The sequence below is a fragment of the Miniopterus schreibersii genome (genome assembly GCF_964146895.1).
Source record: "Miniopterus schreibersii genome assembly, chromosome: 8".
Classification (NCBI taxonomy): Eukaryota; Metazoa; Chordata; class Mammalia; order Chiroptera; family Miniopteridae; genus Miniopterus; species Miniopterus schreibersii.
This window is the reverse complement of record NC_138109.1, coordinates 61,337,680-61,350,216: the sequence shown is the minus strand read 5'-3', so window position 1 is coordinate 61,350,216 and position 12,537 is coordinate 61,337,680. Positions and strand designations below refer to the sequence as shown.

At 39.8% G+C, this 12,537-nt stretch overlaps 1 protein-coding gene across 1 annotated transcript in view; it reads right to left on the bottom strand.

The window, feature by feature from the left end:
* Window positions 1–12,537, bottom strand: part of DCDC2 (doublecortin domain containing 2) — a 133,572-nt gene that overhangs the window by 49,430 nt on the left and 71,605 nt on the right. The gene's annotated exons all lie outside the window — the stretch shown is intronic.

Sequence of the window (12,537 nt, the reverse complement as noted above, 5' to 3'; positions counted from 1 at the left end):
CCCACCCCAGGCAGAGCCAAGCCTCTGTTACATCACCGACCACGCACAGAAGCCACTTCTACTGGCTCACACAAGACCCTGAGCTCCCTGAGGACAGACACTGCACTCTGTCCACCCAGCACAGAGCCTGATGGAGGCAGGCAGTCTACACATGCCGAATGAATGAATGAATGAATGAATGAATGAATGAATGAAAGTATTCCACTGAGAAGGCACTGGACACTTCTAGTCAAGACAGCCCAGGAGTCTATCTTCTAGGATATCTCCTCTGACCAAACACGTAGCAATGAGAAAGAAAATAGAAGAGGAAAACTGAAAAGACATAGCCAGACTCAGAAAAAAGGCAAACATCTCACTAATCAAAAGCACAATGCGTGGCTCAGCGGTTGAGCGTCGACCTAGGATCCAGGTGATCGGGGTTCGATTCCCGGTCAGGGCACATGCCCGGGTTGTGGGCTCGATCAATGACTCTCTCATCATTGATGTTTCTCTCTCTCCCTCTCCTTTCTTCTCTCTGAAATCAATAAAGATATATTTAAAAAAAAAAAAAAAGCAGAATGGAGACCCCACCATGCTCCTGACACCGCACTCAGCTCTGCTCAGATCACCCGCACGCTTCCCGCACCCACCATGGCCACCATTCAAGCAGTTGGTAGGAAGGGGGCACTTAGTGGAGAGCAAAGGACTTGAGGACATGAAGGAAGCAGGTGTGGGAATGGCTCTGTGGAAAACGGGTTCTGATGGCAAAAACCTCCCTGTAGAAACTGAGAGCACACTGAAAACAATGCAGTTCTCGTGTAACCTGGGAGAGAAGTGTGAGGAAACTACAGCTGATGGCAGGAAAACTCAGACAGCCTGCAACTTTGTAAGCGGCGCGTTGGTTCAACATCAGGAATGGGAGGGAAGGAAAGCACCACAAGGAGATTGGAAGGCGGGAAGTTAGTGGCGGGCGCATCATGAGCAATGTCACTTGTACTTGGATCTAGGAAAATGTAGAGTAAAAATTCCATCATCCTTCCTGACTGTGAGGACAGAGCAGTTCAGTTCAATGGGCAAGTCTCTCCGCACCTTTTTTTTCATTACTGTGTTCACAGTTATCTTCATCGCAAACATTTTACAAGCAACTATTCCCGAGTGTTAGTTTACTTAGGATCAAACCTTTGGTTAGTAAGTAAATGTGTTTATGCTAGAAAACAAACAAACAAAAACAGAATGGGGAGTCAAAGGGGTGAATATGGGCTTCTGAGTGGCTCGTCTGGAGCGAGGAAGAGCAGGAGAGGAAGAGTTCAGGGAGCTCCACGCCTGCGGGGTGAGGGGGTTCAGCCACGAGATGGCACCAAGCCCGGCCTAGCGTGAGGCTGCACCCTTGAGAGAGTCAAACGGACTACATTTCACCCATGTCCTTCCACCAGCTGGCTGTGTGATTCTGAACAAGTTACCAAACCTACCTGTGCCTCAGTTTCCTCATTTGTCATATGAGGCTGATAAAGAGTCCTACCTCATAGGGTTGTTATAACTAAATAAGTTAATGATTTTAAAATATGCAGAATAATAACCCCTGGCACTTTACAAGTGTGGGCTATTATATTATTGATAATGACTATTATTTTTATTATTGCTATCATTGTTAAGAGAATGGCAAAGCCCCTCTTGCTGTTGGGGGCTGCAGCTTATATGGGGCTGAGGGGCTTGACCCAAGTTGTCACTGATCCTGTGACTGATCCCACAAGGCATTGGGGAGTCTATGTGACAGGAACCCTGCCTTCTGAGGCGAATCCAGGTCTGGCCTGCAGTGTCAGATACACAGATGGAAGCAGCCCAAAAGACACAGGAGTGGGAGTGGAGGGGGGAAAGCAGTGGGAAGGCCTGGCATCTCCCTGGGGTCCTTGAGAAATCAAAGCTTCAACCAGGTACTACTATGCTAAAGGCTGTACTATCTAAGTTTACAATACTCAAGTAGTGAAGAAATCTCCAGCCAAGAAATTAACCATAACACTAGTCCCAGACCAGGAAACTTCCCACAGCCTCCGCAGAAGCAAATGCAAACACTCTGAAGGGATGCTTCCTCCACCCTAGGCACACTGGGCTGTCTCAGCAAAACAAGCAAACTCCCTGTGAAGAGTAACTCACCTGGAGTGCAAAACCTAACCACTTTAAGGGAGAGTCAGTAGGCAAAGGAGAGAGAATTAGCACTTCCAAGTGCAGAAGATAATAAAACGATTTTAAAAGAGATTATTTAAAAGTACATCAATGTGCATTCTCACCAAAAGGGCACCAGAGTTCCTTTTTCTTCACATCCCCCCAACCACTCTCTCTTGTCTTTTTTATGACAGCCACTCTAACAGTAGGAGGTGATACCTGATTGTGGTTTTGACTTGCATTTCCCTAACAATTGGTGATGTTAAAGATCTTTTCATGTGCCTGTTCTCCCTCTTTGGAAATGTCTTCTTTGGAAAAATGTCTATTCAAATCCTCTGCCTATTTTTTAACCTGGTTGTTTTTTTGCTGTTGTGATGTACAAGGTATGGCGATGGACAGAAACTAGTCTTTTGGTGGTAAGCATGACGTACAGATGTTGAATTATGATGTTGTACACTTAACACTTATATAATTTTATAAACCAACATTAACTCAATGAAATAAATGAAAAATAAAAATACATTAAAACAATTAGAAAAATAAAAGGGAATAGAAACAGTGCTGAAAGAAAAGAACAATATAAACAAAAACTGGAAGATTTAGAAAAGATTCAAATAGAACTTGTAGCAATCAAAAAGTCAATGGATGGATTAAATATCAAATACATTATACAGCTTATCTAGCTGAAGAGAGTATTAGTGATCTGGAAGAAAGATCTAAAGAAATCACCAGAACGCAACAGACAAAACCGTAAAAACCATGAGATCAAATTCCATCGAGCCAAATTCTAAGAAAGCAAGTTGAATATTTTTCCATAAAATAATTATAAATCCTGAAATATGTTTACTCTTGAAGGATTATTTATATTCCTTTTAAAAATTTACTATTCTAAATCACTAGATTGTGAGTGGTGAAATGTTAAATAAATTCTCTAACCCATTTAAATGATATGCCATTTCATAGGCATTTGTTTAATAAACCTGATTATAAGATCTGTCTTAGACAATGACAAGAATAAGTCTTAATTTGGCAAGTGGGGAAAAACAGTCTTGTTCTTGTTTTTAATTAACTCTTGTCTTTCCTATATCCATAAACACTTTCTCTGGCTTTGCCTCATGGAGCATATACACTGATGTGAAGAGGAACTGTTGTGAAGAGTCCCATTTTCTCATTAATTTTCATTACAAAATCAGAAGGGTATGCCCATAATAAAAGAAATGAAATCATCTTGTAAAACAGTTTATTGAGGCTCAGGCTGGTCTTAAGATACATAAAGGGTGTCAATTACTGGTATGTTTTGAAGAGTACCAAGAAAACCACACAGAAAACCTTTTCCAGCCAGTGCCTGTTACCTGGAATTCCACTAAGTTATCCTCACAAACCGTTGTAACTCTGGGAAGAGCCAAACAACTTGATGCAGCTGAGCTTATTTTATTGGGGAGGGGAAGAGGAACAGGAGATGGTTTTGAGGCTCCAGTCATATAAAGATGGGCACACTAAAGATGGGCATGCCAAAGAAGGGAAAGCGATCATGAGAGACTGGAGAACGCTCCAAGCTTTCTAAGTAAAACTCCGTCAGTCACTCACAAACATATGCTGGACTCTCTTCAATTCAAATAAGAACTGGTTACATACCATTATCACACATGAAAAGAAACCGATTTAAAGGAGGTCAGTTTGGACCACAGGCAGAGCAGTGGGCTTTGGAGCCAGAGCAAGCTGTGTTGAAATCCAACTATGTCCCTTAATAGCTATGTAACCTTAATATGTTCTTTAACCTCTCTTTGGCTCAGTTTCTGCAACGGTAGATTGAAAATAAAATACTTTCAGTTGTGCGTATTAAATAAAATTATGTTGTAAAGTGCTTGGTAGAACATCAGCATCGAGTGCTCAAAAAATGTAGTGACCCTTCTTACTGCCAGAAATAGCATCCTGCAGCTCTGGAGAGCACCGACCCTCCTTCACCGACCAGATCTAGAATTTCACACACAGGCATGTGGTCTTTGCATCTTCAAGTCTCTGATTCTTTACTTATAAAACTGAGATAGTAGCTGCCTCATGGCACTGCTATGATATTTAAATTATACAGCTTGTATAAAGAACTTAGTATAGTGTCTGGCACATGGGAAGCCCTTAATCAATGGTAGGTATTATTATTATTATTTTTAGGCACAATTTGCTAAAACCAACTGGCAGCGGATGTGTGATTTAGCAAAGGTAACTGGTATGACCTTTGGAATAAAAAGACACTAACGGGCAAAATTTAATTTGTAATTCCCTGGAGGGCATAAACATCTGTCTACGATATGGCAGATACTCCACATATGGACGGCTAACCCACATAAAGAGACAAGCTGAGCTTCCTCATATAAAAGACACAATAGCCCTGGCTGGTGGCTCAGTTGGTTAGAGCATCGTCCCATACACCAAAAGGTTGCAGGTTCGATTCCCTGTCAGAGTTTGTACTGGAGGCAATGAAAACAAAAACAACAACAAAAAAAAAACCCTTGGGTGAGGATTTAAAAAAAATAACACAACAAATAAAAATGAGTACAAACATTTTCAAAATATGAGCTTCTTCATAAATGTTAAATTAAAATGGAAGCTCAACAGGGAATAACTACTAAGATGTTTGAAAATATAAAGCATCTGTCTTCACATTATGCCAATTAACCTAATGCCCTTGCTCCTTTTAAAACTGTAACTGCCAATTACCAATGCACCATCCAGTTGAAAGCCTTAGTTTCGTTTTTTGCATTTAATCATGTCAGGTATTTGTTTTTAGAAATGAAATAGAAAGATGTAAAATGAAGTGACCATAATCTCAACAGTTCCTTCTAGTTTGGTTCCGTTATTCTAACTCAATATATTAAAACTCAGCCCTACAATAAGCCATTCATTCTGAAGTGACGCACTTAAGAATATTTGGTGGCTCCCTAAACAAAGGAATTAGCAGAGTGAAAGGCTCTGCTTTATGATTCCATTGAAAAGAAAGCTAATGTGAGCTGATTGCTTTCAATTCCACCATAATTAAAAATATATCACCATCACAGCTTCATGGAGATGGGTTTGCACTGCTGAAACTTGTTTAACTGGTATAAATTGCTAAAATTCAACTTAGGAATCTGATAGCTTGAGTTCTATGTTGGAAGACAATTTTCTATTCACTAAGATACTTTCTTTTTATTCAACTGAAAAATTCAATAGAGCTTCACTTCTAAAGTATTTAAATAGTAAAGCCCCAACTCTACCCACAGCTGCACTGCTATGACTAATGGAGCTTTTCCTGGGGGAATAATTTCAGTGGATGTGGTAGCTGCAAAGTGCCTGTATTTTAGGTTTTTATCTACATTATACCCCTGTGTGTATTTTATCCAAACCTAAATAAACCCAACCAAAAGTGTTAAATTAGAAAACAAAATTGTTAAGGGATGGAAAGTGAGAAGAGACTTCATTGTATGACTGCCAATTGTTTCGAGAGCCACATTCCTCAGGAATATTGCACCCTTAGCTCAGTGCTCGAAGACAACAGATACTCCACTTAGACTTGTTGAGTGAGTTCCCTTTACATTAGCTACATTTAAGTTTCGATAGCCTTTGAATTGTAAATGTCAGAGTTAGCACTCTTCTTTCCTGTTTCAGAATAGGATCAATGATTATAGTCTAACAGGACCAAATACTTTATGTAGGGGAGGAAATATAACTTTCCCTCCACCCTGTAAAGCTTAGTGACAGATGTGTAAATTAAACTGACCAAAAAAATTAACAAGAGAAATGTTTTATTTCATACGCACATGGGAGATTCACAGAAAAGAGGTGAAAACCCAAAAAGTGACTAGGGCGGTGGGGGGGGGGGGACGCACAGAGCTTATATACCATTTTAACAAAGGGTGATAAATTATGGAGAAGTGACTAACAAAGGAAATTGTGATATGGTAAATACACGAGGAAAATGAATAGAATATGATGATTATTTTAGTAAGGTTTATTTGTGTAGTCTTCAGTCAGTTCCATCTCCAGTGACAGAAGTCCTCTTGGTGATTTTCCTGGTATGGGAAAGGGAGGTGACTTTACAAATGGAAATGTATGCTCTGCTTTTGGACAGACAGGGAGAGGAAAGAGAGTTCCTCCAATGTCTACTGTTTCTCAATGGTCGTTAGCTCAAAATAATTCTTATGGCAAAGTGGCATATTTTGGGGTGGCCGGGATTTAGCAATGAGTGAAGATACCAGCAGGCTCATTCATTAGCAGCTGATAACAGTGGTCTGAGCCTTAAGCACAACTATAATTTGAGAAGTTTAATTAGCAGGCTCAAATCCTTTGTGATTTGTTGGTTTTTACCCCAGTTCTTGGCAGCCTCCCTCTCCCATCTTCTTAACCTCATCTGATAATCTCTCACCTAACGGAGTAAGAGGTGGGGGGTGAGCGGTGGAAGACTACGGCCAGAAGAACCTTCAGGCAAGTTGGAATCCATTAAGCAGAGGTGAGTGCAAACAGTAATCAAACATGAAGAGGCCAACTCAGATGTCAAGTTCTGGTTACAGGGCCAAGGAGAAGAGAAGAGAGCCAAGGTTAAGCAGAGGGCGGCCTAAATCATAGGCCTTGTCTGCTGCCAGTAATTATGGCTGATTAATGTATAGCACCAGGGTGGCCCCACTGTGCTCAAAGGGCAAGGACCAAAGGAACACTATAGAGGTAACAATTTTGCAAATATTATATACTTCTTCCTTAAGGCAATAAAAAACATATCCTGAACATACATATATTCTATGCATTCAAGTTTTAAAAGCTCATTGCACCTTCTAGTGCTATCAGGCAAAAGTTATTGGTGGTACAATCATAATATGCACAATTTGCATACACAAATACATATCAAATATGTGAATAATTCTAAAAAGAACCAGACTTCTTTAGAAGAACGGATATAATACAAATTATTCTGAAAATGTCATTTCCCAACTGACATCCCAATCCTTACAGCTATCCTATTAATTCAGTACTTAAAAACACACGCGCACACACAGAAAATATAAATCATACTCCTAAAGCACTACTACACCAAGCACCAAAATTACATAGCATGATGATGCATAATTATGGCACTTTCAAACAGCATTTGAAAGCGTGTCACAAGCGATGAAAAATGTAATTTATTTCTACTGACAGATATTAATTGCTCTGTGTTACAAAATTTTTGAACCATTACTGATAAGCAAAAATGGGAACAAATGCCTGGAAAACAACTGCAAGGAAAGAGCTATAGTTCTAATCATAATAACTCCCATAGCACAAGGAAAGGCAATTTCTCAAAGAGGACATCTATTATTAAAATTCTGAAATTGTTGCCATGACACAGTACGAAGAGGCTCAGATGTGAAGTCACTTCCAGCAGCTCTAAAGTGTTATTAACCTCTGATAGCACTGGCCAATTGGAGTTTAGAATTTTGCCATTTCCTTAGCAAATCGTCTTTGTTAAGGCAAACCTGGATGGTTGCGGGGAACCTTCAGGACAGGAGCATACAAGCGGAATAGATTATTCCTTTAAAACTGAAAATGGTCAAATGCATTTCACATGCAGTTTAGGAGGGCTGTGCTTTTCCCTTATTATTGTTAGTGCAACTATTACTGTTAATTGATTTCAATCTGTTACTTCAGAGATTAAAGAATTTGGACAGCAACGTTAGGTTACACTGGCTTCCATAGCTGATGTGGCTAAACATAAGTTATCACAAATCTCCTGAAACTCAGCTGTCTTCAAGAGAACTCTAGGTGAGCACCTTCCACCCACCATCATCGCCACCTCCCCAAACCCGTGTCAACACCCATGCTCTTTTCCATCTCAGAGCCACCTAAGCTAATCCTCCCCTGTACACCACTGCTGCCAAGTCTCTGGTCTTGGGCACTGCTCTGGCACCTTGTGCCTAAATTCTACGCCACATCCTTATGGCCCTATTTCTGCTAATAGCACCACTAATCTTTTAAAAACCTAGGCTGGACTTCTTGAATTACCATGAAATCTACCTTATCCCTTCCCTTGAGATTCCTTATTAATCTCTTACCACCTTGCAAAGAACATTATAATCTCAAATAACATAATTTTTCCAGGATCTTTCTGGACTCCTTCTGATTCCATTCTGCACACAGCTCTCAGATCATTCTCCCTAAAACACTGGTTTCACCACATCAAACCACTAAATATTTGACTCTGTATCTGCAAGACAATTTATAAATGCAAAACAGGGGATAATGGTGATCATTTCACAATGTATACAAATATTGAATCATATTGTACACGACATTAATATAATGCTAAATATCGATTATACCTTGATTTTTAAAACATGAGCAAGAAAGTGAAAAGCAAATGGTAAAGGGGGGATCAGTCTGGAGTCATTCCAAAGCCAAAGTGTGAAATTAAGAAACCTGACCTGACAAATTCAGGACATAGCTCTCAGCAATGACTACACACAAACATCTTCAATGGAACTGTTATCAAGTGTGGCCCTGTGCTGAGCCATAAAGTAAGTCTCAATAATTTAAAAAGATTGGAATTAGTGAAGTATGTTCTTTGACCATGTTGCAATCAAGCTAGAAATAAAATAGAAAAGGATAACTAGAAAATACAAAAAAATTACTGTTTTTAAAACAAGATAATTTTAAATAAGCCAGGGTCAAAAATATGATGGCAGTAAAAATATTAAAATATTTTATGTAAATACTGAAAATAAGACAAATTAAAATTGATGGACGGTTAGCAAGACTATGGAAAGAGAAAATGAGATTTACCAATATAGGGAAATGAAAAATATTACATTAGTATAGATCCTATAGCTGTTTTTTAAAGAGGACATAAGGCATAACTTTATACCAATAAATTTTAAAATTAAAGTGACATGAACCTTTAAAAGAGGTTGAATCTGAAATTTAAAATTTCACATAAAGAAAACTCCAGGTATAAGTGACTGCAGCAGTGAGATATCAAAAGAATAAAACATCATAGCCAACATACTACAGAAATACAAAGTTAGTTTGATACCCAAAATCAATGTAACTCACCACATTATAAGAAAAAAAGAGGGGAAAAAATCATTTCAACAGGTAAAGAAAAGTCATCTAAATGCAATTCAAAACTCATTGCAATTTAAAACATCTTAGCAAGCAAAAAAAGGGAAACTTTCCGGAGAGTTAGCGTCAGAATTGAACTGAATTGCAGGACACCTTGTTGGTGCTGGAGAGTTGGAAAAATGGTGTGGGAACTACACCACTTATTTTGTGTCAGGAAGGAAAAACCCTCACACTGGTAATGTTCTAGTTCTTGACCTGGCTGCTGATGACACAAGTCTATCACTTTGTGAAGATTCATCATGATCTGAGCATTCTTCTGCAGGTCATGCGCCAGTAAAAAGCTCATTTTTTAAAAATGTGTCTTGTGTGTGTGTCTGTCTGTCCGTGTAGCCGTTTGTCCTGTGACAAATAGATGAATCTCCAAACACTGAGATATTTCTGCTAGTTAGAATCTAAGAGAATAGTGCGTAAGACAAAAAATAAACCAAGGAGAGTGCGCAGCCCAAGCCTGCGTGCGAACAGGAGGGGAATCCATCAGGAGGCTGAGGACTGAGCCTTTGTAAAATTTCGTTTCAGGAGGGGGGGGGCACGATTTAAAGTTATGCACCACCATTTAATGTGAAAAATTAGAAATGTAAATAATCTCTAGTCCAAAGTGGCTTTTAAATCCTTTCACAATGGGAAATCCAATATCATGTAGACAGCTCTACACAAAGAATAACTTCACATTATAACTGAGGAAAATTCATCAACTCAATTTGGTTTTAATAGCCTCCATTTTTTAGTGGTGTCTTCTTAAGGCTGTTATCTTGGCAGCACAGGGCACCAATTCAGGCGCCATTCGACGTTTTTGTTGTTTGTTTAAATTACAAGATTAATTTTTCAGTTTTCCCCACATGCAGCCATACATTGCACCTCAGCTGTAATACTGACTTCTTAAGTGAAGTAAGCTGTCTTTCCTCTAACCTATTCCTTCTCCTTGAGTTTCAATACAACGTCTCTGCATACATGGATATATATCTACTTTGCCTCAAGTCTGTGGCAGGCAGAGACCCTGGTAATCTCAATGCCACTGGGAGACGTTTGATTAGCAAATCTGATTTAATCAAGCTAACATGGATTAAGAAATATCATAAATAATTGCAATGACTAAATTCAAATAAAAGCACAGCAAAAAAATCATACGGTGTTTGGAAGAATTCAGTCATTCTTTCATCAAACGTTACAGAGAGCTAACAGCATGTGAGAAACGGAGCGGGATGATGGGCCCATAAAGATAAATAAGGTCATGATAGGGAGGAGTCCCGGCTCTCAAACTGCTCAGGAGCCAGCGGAGAACTGCACGAGAACAAGACACGCCACTGTCAAGGCCGGGCTACTACAGAGGCAGTGTCGGGACAGCGTACCCAGCAGGCCATGCCCCTGTGAGCCTCACAGAGAACAAAGCTGATGGGCACTGACAGGGCATTCCAGGCACAGGCAAAGGGGCACGGACAAGGCTCGGGCAATGGAGAAACTCAGGAAAGTTCTGTACTCCGACCATGCACGCAGGCGGCTGGTGGAAGGTGAGGCTGGACAGTGTCTGGCTGAACGGTTCCCTGAGAGAGGGAACATGTGAGGAAAGCAAAGAATATAGAGGTGAGTCAGGGCTTGAGAATCTTTTTTTTTTTTTTTAAACTCTGTGAATGTAGGATGCCTGTGAGAAATCAAGGTAGAAATTATGGGCCTTTATCTAAGAAAAGTGATTGAGCCTGGAAATAAATTCCAATGTCACGTCTATAAAGAGGCTAATGAGAATGTAAGGGCCTTTTAGTGAGGGATACATAATAATAGAAGATGAAAGCCTGTTAGTCACTTTAAGGAAAAGTCACACTTTTTGTTGCTTTTATGGGTAATGTCCTTTGGTGTCAACAGTGATGTTCACTGTCACTCTTATAATTTTTAAGAAGAGTACAATGGGGAATTTTGAGCTAATCTGAGAAAAATTATAAAAATAACATAAGATTAAACCACTGAGGAAAAGCTTTCCACCACCACCAAAAAAAAAAAAAACTACAGCAATTCTCCATTGTCCAATGAACAAATTTCTGAACAATCCCTGCCCTTCCCTGCTCATATTAAAGTATTATTCTAATTTGGAGGATTAATTAACATTTAACTACTCTGGGTTTAAAATGCATTAGAGATTTAAATGCTGAAATAGTCCTGGTTTTTGTTTTTTGTATTTCCTCTCCAAATTCTAAACCCAGAACTTCCTCTCAAATAAACCTCCATTCACAATCTCAGCAGGCAAATTTAAACTCTCTCCCCTCTCCAAGCCTTTACCTGTACTCCATTCGGCTCCTAACCATGTCCTATCTCAACCTAGAGGCACTTCTGAGCCTCCAATTCAGTTTTAATCTTCATGAGAAGAAAACCATGTTTCTGGCCCCGGTTTACACCTGTCCTCCGGGAAGAGCGCTCACCATGCTGATGATAAAATGCGACGGGGCCGGGGGAGTGAGGTCAACTTGGAAGCCAACTGGAGTGACGGAGAATGGATGCTTCCAGTTAGTTTCAGTTTTTAAAATGTTTATTAGAAGGAATGACTTTGTCTTCCCAGCTGGACTTTTGTTTTCTCCATCTCCTTCCACTCCTTTCTAACCCTACTGACCTTTAACCTTTTCCATGTCCTTCAAAGACGTCTTCAGCTTTGGGCTTCAGAAAAGAGTGGCAACTGAGTGCTGGGAGGGAGAGGGGTTGAGCAGTAGGAGGGCAGCTACCTAGGAACCAAGAATTAATCATGGGCACCCTCCCTCCTGGCTCCAGGCTCCCTAGTTCCAGGCACTCGAGTTCCTCACTTCTGGCTTGGAGACTGGGGCAAAGTAATTTCTCTCTCCTTACACAGACACTGCTGTTAACCAGTAGACTCTTTAGGCACTTTCTCCTTTATAAAAGTGTTTTTGCATTAATTTTCATTCCTGTTCCATTATTATAAAAATGCTAAATAACTGTGATTCTAAAGTGATAACCTCAGGGTGAACCTGGGAATGAAGTCTAAAGAGAATTTGATTTTTCCCCCAACTAATTTCTAAAAAATTAAGCAGGAAGTACGCCTTACATGTGGAAAACTGCCTCACATCCATTTGTCTATTAAAGAAACTTTTAAAATTTATTTGTCTCTCCTTGCTCAGAAAATAAAAATTCCTAAAGGGCGGATTCATCCATCTAAACATTACTGAGTGCCGGACTAATTAGATCTGGAGCTCTGTTTTAGTTAGCAAACCTTACCACACTGAAAATGTAATAAATCTCAAACCTGCGAGGACTGCCAGCCGGGGAGAAATACGGAGT